General features: G+C 41.3%; 1 protein-coding gene across 11 annotated transcripts in view; it reads right to left on the bottom strand.

The window, feature by feature from the left end:
* The window catches only part of CERS3 (ceramide synthase 3), a 123231-nt gene extending 108682 nt beyond the window's left edge, over positions 1-14549 (bottom strand). For 7 of the 11 annotated variants that reach the window (XM_038532664.1, XM_038532665.1, XM_038532663.1 and 4 more), the window contains exons 1-3: positions 14467-14549; positions 13738-13879; positions 2649-2910 (exon numbers count right to left, since the gene is read on the bottom strand). The gene's annotated coding sequence lies outside the window, so the exon portion shown is untranslated. The remainder of the gene's footprint in view (positions 1-2648; positions 2911-13737; positions 13880-14466) is intronic. The other 4 variants (XM_038532666.1, XM_038532667.1, XM_038532670.1 and 1 more) reach the window with 2 other exon arrangements.
* Positions 14550-24115: the final 9566 nt, after the last annotated feature.

Raw genomic sequence — 24115 nt, 5'->3', positions numbered from 1 at the left:
ATTATCTCCAGTCCAGCCTTTGGACTACATCCCTAAATTTACATTGGGGAGGCCTTGGAAAGCCCAGGGCTGTTGTACAGATGGCCTGGAGCCCAAGGTAAATGAATGGCTGCCATACTACACTCTATTTTATGCGACCTTGGAGCCAGACCCTCCTCCCATGCACAGCCTGTCAGCGATGCCTTGAGGGCCTAAGAAAACTCAAATGAACTGTGTGTGTGTGTGTGTGTGTGTGTGTGTGAAGGCATGAATAGAAACATATCTTTCCTATAACTCTGCAATGATTAGCACAATAAACTGATCCTTGCAAAAGAGGTATCTGATGTTCTTGCTTTTTGCCTGATTTCACTATGCTTTGGGGGACTCCTAACCTAAGATGTTAACTGCTATGTTTCAGAGGCTGTGTCAAGGCCAGATCAGCTCCACTATGGAGGATCTCAATAATCTTAACCTGATTTTCTTTTTCTTTTTTTTTTTTTTAATTTCAGGGTTTTTTAATTTAAATTCAATTTGCCAACATATAGTGTAACACCCAGTGCTCATCCCATCAAGTGTCCTCCTCAGTGCCCGTCATCCAGTTACCCCATCCCTCAACCCACCTCCCCTTTTGCAACCCGTTGTTTGTTTCCCAGAGTTAGGAGTCTCTCATGGTTTGTCTCCCTCTCTATTTTTTCCCACTCAGTTCCCCTCCTTTCCCTTATAATCCCTTTTACTATTTCTTATATTCCACATATGAGTAAAACCATATGACTGTCTTTTTTCTGATTGACTTGTTTCACTCGTATAATACCCTCCAGTTCCTGATTTTCAAAGAAAGTCAGTGACAGCTATGATAGAATAAACAAATTTGCCCATGTGGGCAGTCTTGTCTCCCTCCTTCACTGATGTTACCCCTGAGCCCAGAACAGGATCTAGCACACCAAAAGCATCAGTAAATAATTGGAGGTTTATCTGGAATTATTGGAATACTATTTATCCAAAGCCTACCATTTATCAGTCATGCAGAAGGCATTTTGCATACCCTGTTTTTCTATTCCTTCTAACAAATAACCCTGTGTGGTGGACGTTATATTAGCTTATAAATAAAGAAACTGAGGTTTGAAAAATTTCACTGACCTACTGAATAACACAAATAGTAGGCAGAAAGCAGGAATTCAAATTTAGATCTGTCTGCCTTTCTAGCCAATATTCTGTCCACCACACCATGTTTTCACCCTAAAAGGAACAAATTATAGACTGACTTTTGGTCTTTTGCTATAAGATACCAAGTTAGCATATTTACATATTATCATGGGTTTAGAAACCCCTCCATGTGACAAGGACTCTGAAGAGCTGATGGGATGGGATGGGAATATAGAAGGCTCCAAACACATATTTCTTTGTGCAGAAAGACAACAGAGTTTGGACCTTGTCACTTCCCTGCCATGCCACTATACCTTTCATTAAAATGAAATGTTCTCATCTGAAAACTGCATAACATAATTCTATCTCACTGAATTAAATGGGCAATGCATTTATGCAGAGCAAGGACTCAATAAATGTAGATTATTACTACCCTAGAATTATGTAGATTATTACCAACCCAGAATTATCTTCAAACTTATGTCAACCAACTCAATTGTTTTTAGAAAAGGCAGAAATATTTTTAAAGGGAAGACTATGCACATATTACCTATTTTCCCCATAAAGAATTTGCCCCTTTATCCAGCAAATTCACTGATGAAATTTTAAGTGGAAACCCCCTTTCTTTAAAAAAAAAAAAAAAAAGGGGGTAGGGGAAGAGGCATGAAAAGTTGCTGTTTAAAAAAAAAGTTGCTGTTTAGTCAGAACCGTCACTCATGGTATAAAAGGCACTTGAATAATAGGGATTTATGAATAAATTAATATGCATCATCTGGTGAATCCCAAAAGTTTCCTTCTCTTGCCCTGTGTAAGGCTTTTCAGGAAATAAAATTGCCTAAGAGAACATCCTTGCTAACACGTACACAACTAGTGTTGTATTCTTTTCTAACTAAGAAAAGAAAGGTTTTATTACATTTCTCTACCTAAGGCTGGTAGTTGTAGAACTAATCAGCTAATGTCTTCTGGATACAGTGTGGAGACTCTCTTGCTCAAAAGAGAGCTACCATAGAAAAGTTTGCCACTCTGTGAGGCAAGCAAGTCTTGCCTTGTTCCAAATTTAAGACATTCTGACATGGTCTGAAATGGCCTTAGCCATGCTACCCTGGAAATTTGTGGTCACCCTTTCCATTTTTCTTTCCTCATAAATCGGGCTGTGCTGACTGAGTGCTCAGCATCAGATTCTGCAGGCTGAACAATCCTTCCTGTCCCTACAATGAATCCACGTAAATTTGCCAAAGAGCAAGTGCTATAGGGCAGAGGAGTTGGGACCTCAGCATTGGCTCTCCACGACTGAATACTTCTGAGGTAAAACTCATCAAGCAATGGGCTTCAAATCTCTCTTTTCTGAGTCTCTTTCTGAACAGCAGGCCAAAAATGAGCATTCTGAACGTCTCTCTCTCTCTGTCTCTCTGTCTCTCTCTGTCTCTCTCTCTCTCTCTCTCTCACACACACACACACACACACAGAGTCAGGGCCGACATGGTTTGAGAGTTCTCAAATGGCAACATCAGCGAAATCGTGCTTACCTTCCAGAAACTTCAGTCCACAATAGATGCCCCTTGCCTGTGAAGAGCAGTCAGAGCCAGATTTCCAGCGTTCCAGTCAGCCTTGTTCTTGTCAGAGAGCAACACATCTCATCTCTGCGTAAGCTCTCAAATTCTTTCAGCGACCCACCCTCTAAAGTTGCAGGTCTAGATTTCTGACTGAGGGCGATCAGTGACGTGAGGCAAAGCTACTGGATGGCACTTTCTGGTTCTTCCTGATGGGATGTGGCTTCCTGTTTCACCACTTGGGAGAGGAGAAAACTGGAATTCAGTCAGACCCAGGATTACAAAGGCATTAGTTGCCTCATCGCTGTTGGTTCTGGTGCACACAGTCATTAGTCAACAACTGAACAAGATGGTCTTACTGTTTGTACTGAAAGGAAGGGGTTTATGCGGTGGAGAGAAACCTGAAACACTATAGTGTGACAAGCCCACACTATTGCCCAAGGCGAGCGGGTCTGACAGCTATGGCATGTTCTAGAAGCCTGTGAGTGTTGGTGGGGATTTGTGCTAACTGAATCACCACCAGCAGCACCAGCACCACCAGCACCATCAATACGCCCCAAAACACATCCACTAGGGAGCACCAGTCCACAGAAAGGTGACTTCTCTGACTGTTTCCTGGCACCTGGGGTGGGGGTGATTCACTTTTTGGGGAACCATATAATGCCTCCCCAATAAAAATCTGGCCACCTTTTTCTTTTAGAAGAGTCAGAGGTAATTTTCTTTGTTTTTATTTATGTCAACCTCAAAGAACAGACCTTACAGACAATGGAAGACAAACCTGTTAGTAGCAGGATACTAACAGTCATTGGTCTGTCTGCTTGAGGCACTTCCAACTTCAAAGGCAAGTTTCCCTACATTTACAGTGTTTATTTGAGAAGGGAGACCTTTGGGGGCCGTTTTCACTTTCTCTTGCCTGCAGATGAAACAACTCCGGGTGTGGACTCTTTAAGGTGCCCTGACGAGCAAGGAAGCTTCAGCAAGTTGGTTCTTGTACCCCTTGGAGCCAAAACTCACCTCCCAGGCGGTTTGGGCAGCGCCGCCCACTCTGAGGGCCTGATTCGAGGCCCTTCCCATCTGTCTACTTCAGCTGCTGAGAGGTATCTTTCTTCTCCTGTCAGCTAATCGATGACAGCAAATTAAAAATTGACCAGAAGCAGAGAAGGGGAAAGGCCAGTCTCAGACTCCAAGGCTTCTCGGGTTTCACTGAATTCAGTTCAAAGAAGGATTGGTAAAGGCCCACTCACCAGACACTCGTTCAACTTTCTTCTTGGCCTGTTTTTTTCTTCCCAGACTTTCTTTTTGCTCTGAAGGGGTTCAGAAGATTTAGAGCTCATCTGGCAGGAGGGCTGAACGCCCAGCAGAGTGGTCACTAAGTGAGGCAGGTTGTAGTTCAGATTCTCATTGCATCCTGCCAGGTGACTATGTAGAATTGCCTGGTCTTCCTGACCCCGTGCTACTCCCTTTCTTGGTTCATCCTTCTCCAACTGCCACCTAACTTACCTTCCTCTTTAAAATTGTTTTTCTTGGGGCACCTGGGTGGCTCTCTGGTTGAGCTTCTGCCTTCAGCTCAGGTCATTATCCCAAGGTCCTGGGATGGAGGCCCACATCAGGCTCCCTACAGGAAGCCTGCTTCTCCCTCTGCCTGTGTCTCTGCCTCTCTCTCTCTGTGTGTCTCATGAATAAATAAATAAAATCTTTTTAAAAAGTAATATTGTTTTTCTCTATCGTGTCTCTCTTCCCTGATGATAAAGCTATACCAGTCACTTTTTTTCTGATAAGATTCCTTAGCACAGGAGACACCTGGTTCCTGGTTGCAACCTACATAGCTCAATACCTCCTCCATAATCAAAAGAATCCCATTATCATAAGCTGCACTGAGTCAGTGTCAAGGTGTAGTCCCTTGTTCCTTGAGCTACAGAGGCAAAAATTAACCTGTTGCACAATTGATGCAATAGTGTGCAAGAGCCAGGGGGATGGAAGTGAGGAATTCTGATGGTTTGTGAGTTGTGACCTACACATAAGCCCAGTGTATCTGTGCACGACCCCTCTGCAGAAGACACATCAATACAAATACGGTTCTTTTGAAGACTGCTAAGGTCCTGCCTTTTCCCTTTTCTCTTTCTCACTTGTACCTCATGATTGATAACTTTATCAGTTCACTGCTAACAGAAGAGAACCCAGGGAAGCATGATAGAGCAAGAGGCCTGTGTGGGTGTCATTTTGTCTAGGTAATACTTAACTGTCTTATTTTATGAGAAAAGTTTAGAAGCGAGTTAAGGCATTAAATCTGTTGTGTATTTTAAATCATTATTAGTAGAGGTTGTTTATTAAATCTCAATGGTTCATTGCATTTTTAAAAGTGAACATCACACCTCTGACAAAGGTAAGCAGTTAAACCCAATATTAGGGGACAAGATTTGTGGGAAGCAGAAAGGGCTGCATTACAAAACCCAAGGAATTTTACCCACAATACAGGAGAGAGGAAGAAAAGCAGTGAGAACCCTATACAAAGCCAGTCAAGATTCTGGAGAGCTGGGTGCCTGGGTGGCTCAGTGCTTCAGCGTCTGCCTTTGGCTCAGGGCATGATCTTGGGGTCCTGGGATCAAGTTCCACATCGGGCTCCCCACAGGGAGCCTGCTTCTCCCTCTGCCTATGTCTCCGCCTCTCTTCTGGTGTCTCTCATGAATAAACAATATCTTTAAAAATAAAAATAAAGATTATAAAGAGCCCCTGAAGAACTCACAAGAGAAAAATAGTGGAAGCAGGACACAGGAAAATGGCTTCAGAGCCACAGCAGGAAGCATGGATCTAGAAACTGTGTCCAGAGCTTTGCTAGCCAGAAGCAGAGGGCACATAAGGTGTAGACACAGAGGAAAGGGGAGTGGGACAGTTTCTGATATTCTAAGTGGCATGTTATGTTGCAAGCCTTAAGCTAACTCTCTAGAGAAGAAAATGTAAGTTTGATGGAATTGATCTGCTTTTACCTCAAAGGAAAGAATCCCTTCCAAGAATCTTAATGAATACAGTTTGGGCCATATTGATCTTAGCCTACTGAGTCCAATGTGGCGGAGGGGGGTGGCTTATGAATAAAAACTGTGTTTTCTTATAATGTTTCATTTTATCATTTTCACAGACTTTCCAAATACAAAAGTTTTCTCATAGAAATGTTAAGTCAAAATGCTACCAAACTGCATTCTCTAAATAGGTGTGTGGAGAAACTCCCATGGGATATAACAAAACAAGCCAAAGTCTTCACAAATGCCTGGAATGTGAAGACTACATCTTCTTGACATAAAAATCTCCCCAGATGATTTGCCTGAATCCCCACAATGGATTGTAGATTACAGACACACCTCAGAGTGTGTTCCAGACCACTGCAATAAAGTGAACATCTCAATAAAGCTAGGCAAGGAATTTTTTGGCTTCCCAGTGCATATAAAATTTATCTTTCTACTATACTATAGTATATTAAATGTGCAAAGCATTATATCTTTAAAAATGTGTATATACCTTAACTTAAAAATACTTTATTGCTAAACATATTCTAACCAACACTGGAGCTTTCAACTAGTCCTAATCTTTTTGCTGGTGGAAGGTCTTATCTTGATGTCAACGACTGCTGACTTATCAGAGTGGTGGCTGTGAAGGTTGGCATGACTGTGTCAATTTCTTAAAATAAGACAACAGTGAAGTTTGCCACGTTGATTGACTCTTCCCTTCATGAACCATTTCTTTAGCAGGTGATGCTGCTTGATAGCATTTTTACCCACAGTAGAACTTCTTTCAAAATTGGAGTCAATCCTCTCAAAACCTGCTATTGCTTTATCAACTAAGTTTATTTCACATTCTAAATCCTTGGTCATCATTTCAACAGTCTTCACAGAATCTTCACCAGGAGTAGATTCCACCTAAGGAAACCACTTTCTTTGCTTATTCCTAAAAAAATAATTCTTCATACATTTAAGTTTGATCAGGATGGCAGCAGCTCAGGCTCATCTTCAGCCTCCACTTCTAATTCTAGTTCTCCTGCTCTTTCCACCACATCTCTAGTTATTTCCTCCACTGAGGTCTTGAATTCCTTGAAGCTACCCATGAGAATTGGAATCAACTTGTTCCAAACTCCTGTTTGCGTTGATTCTTTGACCTCTTCCTGTGAGTCACAAATGTTCTTAGTGCCACATAGAATGATGAATCCTTTCCAGTAGGTTTTCAGTTTATTTTGCTTAGATCCAGCAGAGTAATCACTACCTGTGGCAGCCAGAGCCTTATGAAATGTGTTTCTTAAGTAATAAGACTTGAAATCACTCCTTGATCCATTGGCCACAGAATGACTGTTGTGATAGCAGGCATGAAAACAACATTAATCTTAGTGTCTATCTCCCCTCAGAGCTCTTGGGTGACCAGGTACATTGTCAACCCGCAGGAACATTTTGAAAGGAATCTTCTCTTCTGAGCAGCAAGTCTCAACAGTAGACTTAAAATAGTCTGTAAGCCATGTTGTAAACAGATGTGGTGTTATCCAGGCTTTGTTGTTCCCTTTATAGAGCATAGGCAGAGTAGATTTAGCATAATTCTTAAGGCCCTTGGATTTTCGAAATAACAAGTGCTCCCCCAAACTTCACCTCAAGTTAAACTCACCAGGTGCATTAGCCCCTAATAAGAGTTGGCCTGTCTTTTGAAGCTTTGAAAACAGGTATTGACTTTTCCTCTCTACTTTGAAAATCCTAGCTGGCATCTTCTTCCAATAGCAGGCTGGTTCGTCTACATTGACAATCTACTGTCACCTTCATGAATTATCCTAGCTAGATCTTCTGGTTAATAGGCTGCAGCTTCTACATCAGCACTTATTGCTTCATCTTGCACATTGATGTTATGAGAGCAGCTTCATTCCTTAAATCTCATGTACCCACCTCTGCTGGCTTCAAACTTTTCATTTGCAGCTTCCTCACCTCTCTCAGCCTTCACAGAATAGAAGAGAGTCAGAACCTGGCTCTAGATTAGGTGTGGCTTAAAGGAATGTGTGGCTGGTTTGATTTTCTATCCAGACCACTAAGACGTACTCCACAGGAGCAATAAAACTTTCGCTTTTTATCATTTGTGTGTTCACTGGAATAGCACTTTTAATTTCCTCTAAGAACTTCTCCTTTGTATTCACAGCTTGGTTAACTGACACCAGAGGCCTAGCTTTCAGCCCATCTTAGCTTTTGACTCACCTTCCTCACTAAGTTTAATCATTTCTAGCTTTTGATTTAAAGTGAGAGACATGTGGCTCTTCCTTTCACTTAAACACTTAGAAGCCATTGTAGAGTTATTGACTGGCCTAAATTCATTATCGTTGTGCCTCAGGAATAGGAAGACCCAAGGAGAGGGATAGAGGTGGGGGAGCAGCCCACTGGGGGAACGCTCAGAACACATACATCTATTGGTCAAGTTTGTTGTCTTACGATTACAACAGTAACATCAAAAATCACTGATCACAGATTACCGTAATAGATATAATTTAATTATAATGAAAAAGTATGAAATACTGTGAGAATTACTAAAGCATGACAGAGACACAAAGTAAACAATGCTGTTAGGAAAATGGTACTGATAGACTTCCTTGATGGCTCGACGCAAGGTTGCCACAAACTTTCAATTCATAAAAAAAAAAAAAAGCATTGTCTGTGAAACACAATAAAGTGAAGTCATACAGGTCTTCCTGCATAGCACCTGAACAGAATCTCCTTTACCTTCCCATCCACCAGGTTCCACACTCTCCTTGGCCCAGCATCACAAGTTTTTCTGGGAGATAATTTGAGAGAAAGTGAGGAAATTGAAGAGCAGATCATCAGAACTAAGGGTTTTCATACATTCATACTTGAGTATCCCCTATCCCTCTCTGTTTTGTGTCTGAAAGCTCCTTCCCCTCCTGCTCTATGTCTGCTTATATCTCAATCATCACCCTCTGACATATGTAACCTCTTATTGCCTTTATGACCTATCTCCCGAATTACAATGTCAGCACCATGAGGGCTGGGACTTTTGCCTGCCTTGTTCACTGCTGAATCCTCAGGAGTCAGAATAATTCTTCACACAGAGTCTATGTTCTGTGTTGGGAGGGCACATCTTTGATTGTGTCTTTTCCTATCTACCACATTGTGTTCAAAGGTAATTCATTGGGCTTCCTCAGAACTTAGAAGTGGGTATTGGGTGTCATGAAGATGGCTGGTTCTATTCTGAGTTAGTTAGGAGAAGGGGAGATTTTTCCCTCAAAGATTTAGATCTGTCACATACTGAGTATTTGAAGCAAAGTGTTTTTAGAATCCATCTGGCACGTACTCTGGGAAGGCCATGGAGCTGTATGACAGCCAGATCACACATTGTCGTTTGAGTTGGCTCTCAACAACCTTTTGGTCCACAGCCCTCACTAAGAGATAGCCAGAAGGTCTGTGCATATGGCTCCTGGCCCTGGGTGTGGCTGAGGGTGATGGGGGCAGGCCACATCTCAACTCGCCTCTTCCAGAAAGCTTTTGTTGCTAAACCCTTGTCCCACTTTGTGCTATGTGATCTTATGCTTATTGGCTATGTGACTCCAGGCAAGTCACCTAACTTTTCAGTCCTGTGAGTTTCTCACATGCAAAATGAAGAGAATAACAGCAATACCTCAGAGTTGTAGAAACATTAAATGAGTTAATATACATAAAAGCACTTAGGAGAGTACCTGGCATATCGGAAGAAGCCCTCTGAGACATATCTCATCAGCTATGATGATAATTATAATTACTATTACTAATTTATTTTATCTATGAGCTTTACTCCTGTGTTGCTTTGTAATAGACTTTATATCATGCATTTGGTCTTAGTTTCTCCAGTTAAATCTTGGAGTAAAAGTCTCTCAGTAGCACCCATTACTACTTTCTGAACATAGTATTTATTCATTAACTCATTCATCAAGTATTTTATTGGGCTCATACTATGTGCCAGGGTCATTGTATCTTTTGAAGGAGCTGAGGATCTCAAGAATAAAAACATAGCATGATTGCCCAAACTAATATAGACACACATTCATATAGATGAGCATAAGTATTCACAAACCTACTGTACAGAGTGCAGAGGGAAATCTACATATGTGTATGCAGTGTGTGTATATTTATATGCTCTGTATAGGTATAAATTGGGACGATAGAGGAGATGGACTCCCAGACAATTCACTATTCCAACATGCAAGCAGGCATAGCCATGGATTTTAAGTGAGGAGCTAAGACTACATAATATGGCATCAGGAAGCAGGCAGAAGTGGCAGATAAAGTTTTCATCCCCAGAACTAATCCCACAACTGTCTCAGTCTGTGAAGGTAGAATGTGGTAGCTTTAACATCTGTGCTCCCTGTATCCAGCATTGTGTTGGGCATCAGAGTAACTACTCCATGTACTTTGAATATACTTATATGGGCTGCATCAGCACTTACGTAGGTAGGAAGCTCTGGGAGTTAAGACGGAGATGAATGTCTCAGTAAATGCCTGGGCTGTCAATACCATGTTATGCGTGACAAGGTAATGGAAAACAAAATGCCCCTTATCCATCCAGCTGTCATTCATTCAGTACGTGTACTTATACAAGGTGCTTGACATACAGGTGTCATACAAGGTGGAGACAATGTCTCTGATCTCAAGGAGATTGCCATATATCTTTGCCCTTTTACTCTGGTCTCTCTCCTATCCTATACCCTAGATGCCACCTGCCAACAAGGAATCAGGCACCTCTCTTCAGCTTATCAAGTCTTGTGTATGATTTTTTAAAAAGCCAGACTAACTTTCATGAAGTCACCAGCTAAGACTCCTTCCCAAAAACAAGACTCTCCCCCAATCTGCCTGCTTAATAAAAGACTGGTTATTCCATAGGGCACTAGAAACACAGCCAGGCTTGAGGTTGAGTGTTGACCGTCTGTGGGATCGTGGCTATTAAACCGGCTTGGTCACTCTTTGGTCATTTCCAGACTCTCTTTGGTGGAGTTCTAAACCAAATATATTTCCCCTCATCAGTTGCTTTTGTGCCACCAAAGTACTCACAGTGATCAGAACATCCCAGTGGAACTAAGTATGGTATTGAGATCCCAATCTGGGTGAGGGGAGGAGGGGTGGTTCCTTTTCGTTTCCAATCCCTCAGGTAGAGCTGTCCTCCTGCATGCTATTACCAAGTAATGTCGAAACACGGCCTTTATTAAACTATTTCCTTGCTCTACAATTTATGGCTTCCTTATGCTGGTACATTCAATCTAAACTATAACTGCCTATTTCCTAAGCTCCCCTCCAAAATGTGATCCCCATCTAGCCTGTCCCACTTTTGCACTTCATTGTACCCCAATACAGTAAGCTCCTGGGCTAAGCCCGTGGCTATGTTCATGCTGCTCACTCTGATCTTTGCTCATGCCCACCTATGGTCTGTCCACATCCTAGACCCAACCATTTCCTCTGGGAGATTCTGCCTCTCAAATCAACTTGAATCACCTTTCTCTTCCTCGAGCCCTTACACTTATCCATACATGCCATCAGCCTCACTTTACGTGCAGTGCATTCTCTACCAGCATAGCACAAAACACTTCCATAATACAACCTGATCAATGTTTGTGTATGTACACACACATACACAGGCAGGTGTGTGTCTTGTCTCTGATATGAGTTATAAACACCCTATGAACCCAGATAGCCTAGAAACACTACCAGGTTCAGAGGACACTCACAATAAATGTTAGTTAAGGCTCTGTTAACACTCCTTCCTCTTATATTTTAAGCTATATGTTAAAAGGCCGCTCTTCCTCCTTCAATGGTATTTTCATTTCTTCAACAACTACTTATTGAGCACCTCCTACGTGCCCGAAAATAGGGAAATCACAGTGAACAAGGCAGCTATGATCCCTGCTTCCCTGAATGTCAGCAGCCCTTTGCTCTCCTTCTGTGGGAGACAGTCCCTAGGTCCACTGTGCTATGCAGCGAGTGCTGGGGACTAACACTTTGGAAGACCCTAGAAGGATATGAGCAAAATACCACACACAATGTTGACTATAAAGCATCCTTCCCTGCCTTCTCCTGAGACCTCACATCAGGAAAAAAAAAAAACACTTTTTTTTAACCTCTTTTACATTACACTGGTTTTGAATTCGAAACTCAAATGTCCCATAGCATATTTCACTATTGGGTGTTGTCTGAAAGTGTTCAATAATGTAGGATGACTTCTGTTCACTTACACAACGGATGTCTTATAACAGAGATACACCTGCTAAATATTAGTGTCTCTTTAAAGAAACCAGGTATAAAAGTTGAGTTTTACTAACAACTAATAATACGTATCACCGAATGTTTACCTGAATAATTTATAATGTTCATCCATTCACATGTTTATGGAGCTCCTATCATAGCAGTTATGACACCAGTAAGCAGGGTCACAACAAAAATAGTTTGCTTGACCATTTTAAACTGTCTGCAGGGCCCATTTGCAAAACAGAATACTAGCCATTTATAATTAAATATCTGGCATGAACTTTAGAGGATAAATTGTACACAGGGAAATTATCCGCAACAACTCTAGTCCAAACTTTTCATTACTTAAATCCTTAAAATCAAAATCAACCAACCAACCAACCATTCAACAAACAGATGCAAACACAAAATATGAAAATAATTATCCTAATAAGCATGAAGGGCTTCAGATTTCAGTTAAAATACTATGTTTTCAAAGTTGAAAAGAAAACCATCTAACTGTCAGTAGCAATCAATACCCCGGTAGCCTCAGATATGCTCTGTATCAAGGTCCTAAGTTTTCAGAGACGGTAGCAGAGTAACTAGAACAGACCAGAAAACTCTTGGACTGTTGAACTTCATTACTGCGTTTCAGCAGGGACAATGTAAAGCAAAGATCCTCATATGGTCACATGTGTAATAGAAGAATGTATAAATCATGCATAATTTCATAGTAACGATGGCTTGTGGCTGCCATAATCGGTGACCACCAGAGGGACTGAGCCCATATACTGAAGCAATTTAGCTGTTCCATTCCTTACATATCAGCAATGATCTACACTAATGATCAGATACCCAGGTATATGCCATGCTAATACCATGTAAAGTAAACATAAAACACAGAGCTAATTAGGACAGAAATACCATATGACTCTTCTACAATTCCAATCATTGTTATTAAGATAGGTTATGACTACTGCAGGGGTACTTTCTGTATATGTAACATATTTATCCTGATCTAAACCAGTAACTCAATTTTTAAAATATAATCCACAATACATACCTTTTATATTATGACCTAATATAAATATACATACAAATATATATAACTGAAACCAAAGTTTCACAAAACAATACTTATCCATATCATTTGTGATGTACTCTATTGTCTATTCTAGTCTAATCTTGACTCTTCAAAAAATTCCAGTCTGGACCTATTCATCTGGTTTACTGACCCATTAATGGATGATAGAGCACAATTTATAGGGTTCAAATAACCTAATTGGATTGCTTTACCCTTCCTACAATTCAATATACGACTTTTTTTCTCATTCCAGTTAAAGACACTTTCTGATGAGATAAAAGAAAAACTGGCATGTGCATCAAACTTCAGAGGTGATTTCAGACTCCAAACTATGACTACACGGAAGAGGGTTCTTTTACAGAGTCTAAGCAAATGCTGGGAACCTTGATAAATTTTCTTGAATTTTAGAGTAAGTAAAAGCATATTTTCAGTATTTTTTTAAAGTAGGGATAATAACTTTTACCCGACAAAAAGAGAGTCTACTCAAAGAGGTTTCCTGGCCAGTGGTACAAAGGCCACAGCAGCTTGTGAATCGAGTCTAGGCTCTCAAATCCATTTCTGGACAGTCTCTGGGACTCCCTGCTGAGCCCCCTACCACAGAGAACTACAGTAATCTGGGCTAGATCTCTCTTCACCTGGGTGGGGTTAATATCCAGAAAAGATGGGGCCTACCCAGCGATTCACAAAGACTCACAAAGGCAAAGATGGGGAACAGCTTGATGCTCTAGCTCTGGGATGTGCCTGACTTTGCAAGGCCCAGTACCTGTGGGTTACAGCAAAGGGGAGGCAGCTCAGCCCAGGATTCCGCCTCAGTCTGTGCGCGGACAGGAACAGGGCCTCACCCTGTGAGGGGACAGGCACCCAAGTCACGGCTTTGCTGCAGGGTGACAGGGTCAGACCTTCGCCTGAGTGGGAATAGAGACAAGGCCTTGGTCTAGGTGGGCACCGGGACACAGCTTCAGGCTACATGGGGATATGGACCTGGGACAAAGCCTGGGTGGACTCAGGGACCCAGGGAACCACCTCAGCCTGCAGGGGTTGGGGGGTGGGACAGGGACAGGGGCAGGGCTTCAGGCTGCAGGGGACAGAGACAAGGGCCTTAGCCTGCAGGGGGACAGGGACAGAGTCTCTGCCTGCGGGAGTACAGGGACCCAGGGCACAACCTTGGCCTGTGGGGGGTTGGGAACAGGGGCAGGGCCTTAGCCTTCATGGGGACAGGGACAGGGCCTCAGCCTGTGGGGCACGGGGACCCAGGGCATGGCCTCGGCCTGTGTGGGGACAGGGGCCGGGCTAGGCCTGAGCGGAGACAGGGGCCGAGACAGGGGCCGAGACACCCCCTCGGCCTGCGGGGGCACAGGGGCCGGGGACGAGGCCGAGGCGGGTCGGGGACGCCGGCACTGGCCACGCAGCACTGACTCCCGCACCGCGGGGTCTGCGGGTCCCGCGTACACCCCCACCGGCACGGCCTGGCAGCCTCATCCCTCCCCCGCACCTTTCTCCTCTGCTCAGAGGCCGAGACTTGAGTGCGCCCAGCCCGGCCGGGGCAGCGCAGCGGTGCATCCTGGGACCAGGACCCCTCCAGGCCTGGGGGCGGGGCGGGGGGAGCCCCAGCGCAGGCCGCCCGAAGAGTGCACGGGAATGACAGCAGCTTCCTTTATTAGTGTGTGTGTGTGTGTGTGTGTGTGTGTGTTTTATTGGAGTTGGATTTGCGAACACACAGTATAACACCCAGGGCTCATCCCGTCAAGCTTCCTGCGCAGGTGCAGGTGCAGGTGCTGGGGCACGGCAGGCACTGTCCCTGACCTTGCAACACAGACTGTAACACGGGCTAAGGAACCGGCCCGAGCTGCCGCGCTAGTACATAGCACGGCTGGGATTCCAACCTGGCTTTTTTGTAACTCCAAACACGGCGCCCTTCTTCCTGCACTACAACCTCCCCAGAGGGTAAGTAACATTGTAATTGGTCTACAGACTCCTCACAACTTCCCAGTGCGGGGAGAGGCAGCTGGAAGCAGTTCTAGAATAATTCTTAAGTCTAGGTAGGCAGTGATCTCATTACAAGGATGATTGAACAGAGATAGATCAATACAAAGACTATAGCTAAAAAGGAGCAGTGAAAAATCTCCAACAAAAGAGGAAGAATATTATTTCTTTGAATATTTGATTAAAATATAAATGTGTGAAAATCATTTATAGAGGAGATAGTATAGTGTAGTAGTTAGGAAAACAAGCTTTGGAACCAGACAGCCCGGATTCAAATTATTGACTCTTCAATTTAATGACTTTGGGGTATATGACCTCAGGTTTTTTAATGCTTCTTATAGCTTTTTAAAATGCTAATTTCCTCATAAGTAAAATGAGGATAATAACTCCTCCTTGCAGGGGTCTTAAGGATTGTGTGATATAAAGTCTACAAAATGTTTAGTATAATATCTGGTAAAAATAAGTATTCAGAAAATGATAGCTATTTTTGCTATTTCTCTGCACAAAAAAAATAAGTGATGTATGTTCTTAGTAATAAGCAACTTTATTATTAGGTTTTATTAAGTTTTAAGTCTTAATATGTTTTCCATGACATAAAAGTGAAAAGGCATCAAAGAGAGCTCAGGAAGAGATAAAATTGCAAGCAAGGAGTTGAGATACGAGCAGAGATGGATGAAAGATTTCAAGGAAATAGAAAAATAATCACAGATTTAACACCTGCTTTGGAGGTGATGATGGGGTGAACTGACGTTGGAGAAAAGCAAATCAGGTATAAAGAAGTAAAGAGTTCAGACATTCTCCCAGAGTACACAGAAGAACAAAGATCAAAGTGCTAAGAGAGGAAGATAAGCATGAGGGAAAAAGCAGAAACTCCATCTACAAATGATTACTTAAAGAACATCTGAGATGGTATAAACGACTCATGTTCTAGGTAAGAGTACTCAAAAGAGAACCACATCTAGATATAATTTCAGGACATTTTTGCATTTCAAGGACAAGAAATTATTTGGGATGTACCATTTGAAAATCACAGTTAACCTAAAAATAACCCGTTGAGGATGGTCTCACCTGTCTCCTCCAGAACAACAGGAATAGAAAAATGGATCACTAAATTCTGTCCCTGAAACTAATAATACAGTATGCTAACTAAATTGAATTTAAATTAAAAAGTAAAGAAAATAAACTCTTTGAAACTAAAACATAAAAAAATAAACAACAATGGAGCAAAATGGCAACCATTTAAGAAAAAATTGCAACACAAAAACTGTTCCCAAACAACTTGTCATTTAGTCAACAAAGGAATGGCGACTGAAAGACACATTTTGATATTCAAGCTTTCAGAAAATATACCCCTCTTCCTAGGAAGGTTGCTGAGAGGCACACTCCCAGTCATGCTTTCTGGAAACTTTACCAGAGAGGAATCAAAATTAAGATTAGCTCATTGGATACACTGTGAATCAAGAGGAAAGAAGAGTTAAGACTAAGTTATCAATATAATAATAGTGATAAATATAATAATAATAAAATGGGATGGAAAAAGCAAAATTAAAATTTGGAGAAGATACATAATGTACAAATTTATTGGGAATGGTGATGTGGTTTATGAATTCAGATAACATTAGCAACAGCTGGAGAGGTGAAGGGGGCAAGCAAATGAACATTAATGAAATGTTGCATGAATGAAATCTATACTTTTGGCTTCTGTATTGGCTTTGATGACTAGAAAAAGGAATCTTCAAACATGTTTTTGGAAAGCATAAAAAGATAATGTTTTGTATAGTTAAAAGAAGTAGGTATGTTTTCTAAATAACTACAAGACATAAATACAAATTAACAATCCATATGCAACCCAAGAGAAAACAAAGAAAACATCAAGAAAGGATAAACTAAAATGTCAACTATGTAAGTTATGACATGAAAAATCACCTGGAAGGTTAAAACTAAAAAGAAGTATGTATGTTATACTTCAATAAAAAGGAGTAACTTTGGGATTCCTGGGTGGCGCAGCGGTTTAGCGCCTGCCTTTGGCCCAGGGCGTGATCCTGGAGACCCGGGATCGAATCCCACATCGGGCTCCCGGTGCATGGAGCCTGCTTCTCCCTCTGCCTGTGTCTCTGCCTCTCTCTCTCTCTCTCTGTGTGTGACTATCATAAATAAATAAAAATTTTTAAAAATGTTAAAAAAAGGAGTAACTTTGATTATTAAAAAGGAAAAACTTTTTGATTATGTTTTTATTATAAAATCTATTATCTGTTGCTTATATAGTTGACTCTTGAAAAATGTGGGGGCTGAGGTGCTGACTTCTATGCCGTGGAAAATCCATGTATAACTTTTGGTGCCCCCAAAACTTAACTACGAGTAGCCTACTGTTGACCAGAAGCCTCACTGATATCATAAACAGCTAGCTAACACATATTTTGTATGTTCTGTGTATTATAGATTGTATTCTTATAATAAAGTAGGCTAGAGAAAGGAAATGTTACTAAGAAAACTGTACAGATGAGAAAATATATTCACAGGACTGTATTTATAAAAAAAATCCAACTATAAGTGGACTTGTGCAGTTCAAACCTGTATTGTTCAAGGGTCAACAGTACATGATCAGACCAAAGAAATAATTCCAAAAGTTTTTTTTAAAGATTTTATTAATTTATTCATGAGAGACATGGAGAAATAGGTAGATAGAGGGAGAAGTAGGCTTCTGGTTGGGGACTCATGTAGAACTTGATCTTAGGACCCCAGGATCACGAGCTGAGCCAAAGGCAGATGCTCAATCACTGAGCCACCCAGATGCCCCACATTCCAAAAGATTTACTTTAGAAGTCACAAAATAAAGGTGGGAACCTTAGACCTTAGTCTTGAATGGTCCTGATGCACTTTTCTTTAGATACCACAGTGATTTTTCTCACAGCTGGTTCATAGCTCAAGTAGCACAGTCCGGGTAGACAGTGTAGCTGCATCAGAGTTCCAGCATCATCTGTTCCACATATCACTATTCCAAATAGCACACTACTGTATTTGTGAGTCCAGCCTCCCACAGAGGATATGTCACCACTGACCTATAACAACTGCAGTGACGCATCTTCACTGAAGATGGGCCTTTGCCATACCCCCACAAGACTATTAAAGAATAAAATAAACAGTGCTATTAATTTGCATTTTACAATGCTATTAAAAGAACTGCTTCTGATGGAATCCCAATGGCTTCTTCTTTCTCCATACCAGTCTAGGAAGTACAGAGTACTGTTCAAGATCCATTTCCAGGGGATCCCTGGGTGGCTCAGCGGTTTGGCGCCTGCCTTTGGCCCAGGGCGCGATCCTGGAGTCCCGGGATCGAGTCCTGCATCGGGCTCCCTGCAAGGAGCCTGCTTCTCTCTCTGCCTGTGTCTCTGCCTCCGCCTCTGTCTCTCTCTCTCTGTGTCTATCATAAATAAATAAATCTTTAAAAAAGAATCCATTTCCAAATCTCCATCTGAAGGTGTGCTGACATTCTTTTTTTGCCCATATGGATCTTTGAGAGAATTGGGTTATTTATGATTACTCTCAAATGTTACTTTGATTCTACTCTTAGTTTGTAACAAAACTCACCCATAGGGTAGAAAATCTGTTGCCAGTTAATTTTATTTTCCAGTTACACTTACCTTCCCATCCATGTCATCATTCAAATCATTCCTATGCATATCAAAAGTGACACACAATTAAGAGGGCATAAGCCATATTCAAGCAAAAGATGCCATATGACATCAAAAGTGGTTTATTTGTCCACAATCTAGTAAGGAAAATATCCTTATTTCACCAAAAAAAAAAAAAAAAAAAAAAAAAAGCAAAATCAGGAAGGATTTTGTAAGACAATTTACAAGAAAACTGACAGTCAAAATTCCAATCGTTTTTTACACAAGAAAGCTATACTACTCTTTTGTTTTGTGTTCAGAAATGAACAAACAGAAACACCCAGCAATTTAGTGATAGAAAACATACTTTTCTCTTCTTAGCAAATAAAAATAGTTTAGCTTCCAGGAAACTGGCCAGTCCTTATTACAATTTATTGAACACCTTTAAAAAAAAGGCATAGGCAATAATAAATGTGCTGCTGGTGTGTCCATTTTATGGGACTCGAGAGAGAAATGTGTCTGACAGAAGGCCTAAAACATTTAAAAAACACAAGTGCTGACATGATGCCACAAACAATCCCAAGCGCCAGTCCTAGGAGACCTCTTCAAAGTAAATGCATGTTTGAAACAATGGTTTGGGATGCCTGGGTGGCTCAGTGGTTGAGCATCTGCCTTTGGTTCAGGTCATGATCAGTCCAGGGATCGAGTCCCACAACAGGCTTCCTGTGAGGAGCCTGCTTCTCCCTCTGCCTGTGTCTCTGCCTCTCTCTGTGTGTCTCTCATGAATAAATAAATAAAATCTTAAAAAAACAAACAAACAACCAAAAACAACTCTGGCTTTCAGTGATTAGGTAGACTCTTGTCTTAAACCAAACTAAAAATACCTGAACTTTTCTCACCAGGAAGGAAATAATACCCTGATCACATGCCATTTCTCAGTTCTTTTACATACCAAAAGATTGTATTTTCTTTTAAAACAAAGCAAAAGTTCCCAAAATGAAAAATGCAAGCAATAACTGACTGTACACAAACATGTCTTTTACCCAGTGTCAGAAGTAACTGTAATATAGTTTGGTCAGACTACTTGGTAAAGTTCAGTGTCAATGGAAAATTTAGAAAAGGATCACTGCTTTTCCCAAATCTTAAAAAAATATCCTAGGGAGTTTTGTAATTAGGAGCAGATAAACGGTGTTAGCTGTAAAGGCTGCATTGTTCAGCTCTATCATCCTTACAATAATCAGAAAAACTTAAAATTGGTTTGCTAGTAGGGGTTATGATAATAACCAGGAAAGGCATTTTATCAAACAGTTTTCAAGGAGCCATTACAATAGAGCAAGACAACTCTACAGACTGTCATCAGTGACAAGACCAATTAAAGTTCAGTATTTAGGTCAAGTTTCCCAACGCCAGAAGCAGTCGAAGCCCGAGAAGAGGTGGGAAGAGTAGCAGCAGGTCAGACCAGAGCCTGAGGAGGCGCTTGGTGACTAGAACAGGACTTTTGGGGATGGTGTTCAAATTATTGTTGACTTGGGATGGTGTGCTTTTCAGCCTATCACTTCAAAGATACCATGAAAAAATCCCACTGTTCAGAAGGTAGAGAACACAAATATGTTGAACCACTGTCCTTGGGGTTTCTCCTCCCTCCTCTCCTGTGCATACTTGGTTCGACTAAGATTGCTCTCTCAGACTTAACCAACAGCCTCCTAAGGAAGAGTCAAAGCACCCGGTGGCTTCTTCTCAGAAATACTCAACTGCATATGCATTGTCCATCTCAAAGCCCTGCCTAACACCTCAGGGTTTCCTAGGAGTGTTTCTTGCTCTCTTGTCCTTGTCCTTTCACTTTCCTTCTTCTGTCAAGCCTTTTCTTCCTCCTCTCTCTAGTCTCAGGATGATCATGTCTTGCTCCATGACTCTCATCAGACCTCTATGCAACTGCCTCCCGTGTTTGCTAAAGCACCCATGGGCAGCAGCAGCTTTAGCCACATGAATGAAAAAATGGCACCTGTTTCAGGCTGATCCTCTGTTCCCTTTTCAAAATTTATATATATATTTTTCTTTTCAGTTATATATGCATACATTAAGACACAAAGTCTTTTAGTTCTGAAAATTTTTCTTGTACTTGTCCTGTTGCTGTACTTTCTAGATTGCTTCAACTTAGACTACATTTCCATTGTTTTTCATTTCTGCTATCATGTTGTTTATTTATACACTTTTTTATGTAATATGTTTTACAATCATTTATCTCTGGGAATGTTCATGGATTAACTTCCTCCCCTATGTATCTAGTTTGTTTTGGCCTCTCTTTCATGTTAGAGACTTTCCCCAAATGCCTGATGATCCTTGGCTATTCACTCATACTTGAGTTGGGCATTTAAATGTCCATCAGAAGGTCTATGCACATGGGTGTGGTTTGTGACTGTGGGCTTCAGAGTGGGTGACTCGGTGAGAAATTTCTTTGGGGAAGCTTCCAATGCATCTTTGGATCTTTTTTTCTTGAGTTGATCAGATTCCTCAGAAGGATATCTGTTCTCTTGGGGGAGAAGGCTGGGGACAGAGTGGATCTCAATATGCAGTGTCTAATTAATCCCCTTTTCAGTGTGATATGCCTATACTCAGATATGCCTGGTGTTCCCCAAGTCCCAAGGCCCTGTTTTACTCCTCTGGGAAGTAAGCCTCTCATGTACCTGAGTACCCTTGGTTCACAGTATAGTATTTGATACTCCTTAAGTCTTCAGGGGGATCCACCTGGTAACCAGGATGCTTCTCAACTTTTTTCCATTGCAGCTAAGAATTTAGTTTTCCTAGATCTACTGAGTCAGTCCTTGTATCTTATTGCTCCTGATTTTGGCCCCTTTATTCTAGTGTCGTAGTGAGTCTCTGTAGGAAGAGAGCTGGATGCAGGTGCTTAGCCAGGACCATACTGCCTCTTCTCCATCTCCACTGCCCTTCTAGTGGGCAGTGGGCTTCTGCAGAACTCTTTTCAATCTTGCTGCTTGTCTGCCTAGCCACTATATTGCTACCAAAATCACTTTTTTCCAAACAGAAAACCAGTCATTTACTCAAAAACCTCATTAGCTCTCCATTGTCTATAAAACAGTCAAAACTGCTTAGCAAAGCACCAAGCGTTCTGGATGATCTGACCCCCACATCCCTTTTTGGCATGACTTATCATGGAGAAGAGGATGAAAAGACATTGGAACCAGACTGCCTGGATCCATTCTCTGGGCTCTGCTGCTTTGCCAGGTGAGTGATCTTGGTCAAGTTACTTAATCTCATCTGTGAAATAGGTATTATAATAGTACCTGCCTTCCAACATTACGGTGAGGATTATTAGAGCACTTACCACAGTGGCTGGCACACAGCAAGTATCATGGGAGAGTTAAAGGTAAGCCTCTGCACACCTGTCTCCTCTGGGAGATGATCAAGTCCTTGGAAAGGGCTCTATCCCATTTAGTCAACATCTGTGGGATGCTTATAATGGGACAGACATGATACTATCCACTAGGAATTACGTAAAAAGAGCTTGGCCCGTGAAAACTGATTAACAATTAAAATATAAAGTGACAAATGCTACAGTACAGGAAAGAGCACAGTGAAGAGAATACAAAGCACGTAAGACCTAATGGTTCAGAACAGTGTGGGGGAGGCTTCACAGGCCCAACATTTATGATGGGGTTTGAGGAATGAATATGTAAGACAAGAGGTTGTGATGCTGACAGTGGGTGGGGGGGAGGGGGCAAAACAACAGATGAGGCTGGAGAAGCCGGTTGGGGCCAATTGCACAAGGCCCTGCATAACCTGTTTAAGTCTGTATTTTGTTTCAACCGGTTTGTCAATTTCACCATCCTTGCATGTTGGGAGTGCCAAAGACAATTTGGAGGTGTTAAAAGTATTTTGTTACTAATAATACTTGAAGGCCAGCTATCTGGCAATTATTTAAAAAATAAATTCGAACCCACTCCCTCAAAATGATCAAGAAGCCAGAAATAGAAGAGCACATATCCTATGATTCCATCTATATAAAGATAAAACCAGGCAAAATCAGTCTATGGTGTCTATGGTTTGGGATAATTGCCTTTACAGTCGATAGTGGTCAGAAGGGGATCCAGGCAGGACTTCTGGGGTGTCAGTGGTTTCTTGATGTGGTTATTGGTTCCAAAGGTATGTTCTTTATGAAAATCCACCAAGCTGTATACTTCTACGCATACTTTGTTTTAATCTATTCTTAGTTAAAACAATAAATTAGATTCACTTGGGATACATGGAGGTGTTTGCTTGAAGAAGAGGTGAAGTTGGGATTCATCCTGCAAGTATCACTAGCTTGGTGTTCCTTTACAGACTAACTCAAAAGAGCTCTTCGATATTCTGAATGGCCAAGGATAGCCATCAGTCACCTTCACCACTAGTAGGGCTTCATGAGTGTGTGACAAATTGACTTATACCCAAGGGTCAGAGACTGAAATGCCAGCACTCATACGTTTACCTATGGCCCTTGCCCTCATTTTCAATATAACAAAGGATTGATGGTTCCTATGAACCTTATGGAGAAACATAGCTCAAAACCACATCTGTATAAGCATGGCTTTTAAGGCATTCAACATGTATGTACCCTTAGGAGCATAAAGAATCATGTTTTTTGTTTTTTGTTTTTTTTTCTTAAAAGAACTTATTTTCACTACATTTAAAAAAATCTATGTAACCACTTAAAAACAAATAAATAAAAGGGTAAAAAACAATATAGAAGGTCAAATTTTCTACTTTAGATCTGTTTCCCAAGGCAACCACTATTAGGACTCTCTTATATACCTGTCCTCCTTTTCTTAAACAAATGGGAGCCCGTAATATTCACTTTTGCCTTCTACTGTAGATGTAAACATGGATATAACTCATTCTTTCTAAAGTATTCTATTAAGTATATATATTATCTTATTTAACCAGATATTTGTCTTTTGCTTTTACAATGTGCATTGAATATCCCTGATAATAACCTCTTTAATGTGTTTCTTGAATTATGTAGAAACTGCCCCAATGTATACCAACTCTATTACCAAACTTTTTGAGCTCTGCATTTCTATTTGGTTAATGATAGCATCTCATTACTTAGTTAGCAATTCTCTATTTAGTTTCATTTCCACCTGAATGAGTACTGACCTGTCCTTTTTTTTTTATTTTAAAGATTATTTATTTATTCATGAGAGACATAGAGAGAGGCAGTCACAGGCAGAGGGAGAAGAAGGCTCCCTGCAGGGAGCCTGATGTGGGACTTGATCCTAGGATCTAGGGATCATTTCCTGAGCTTAAGGCAGAGGCTCGACCACTGAACCACGCAGGCATCCCAGTATTGACTTGTTCTTATGACCACAGCCTTACTGCCTCCCCTCAAAAAGACAGAATAGAATTATATTAGGCATGGAGCCTACTTATGCAGGGCTTGAACTCACAACCCTGAGATCAAGACCTGAGCTCAGATCAAGAGTTAGATGCTTAACTGACCAAGCCACCCAGGTGCCCATTACAACAATTTTAAATAGGAAAATTACCTGGTGA

This window comes from Canis lupus, chromosome 3, assembly GCF_011100685.1.
Source record: "Canis lupus familiaris isolate Mischka breed German Shepherd chromosome 3, alternate assembly UU_Cfam_GSD_1.0, whole genome shotgun sequence".
NCBI classification, from domain to species: Eukaryota; Metazoa; Chordata; class Mammalia; order Carnivora; family Canidae; genus Canis; species Canis lupus.
This window is presented reverse-complemented; position numbering and strand designations above follow the sequence as displayed.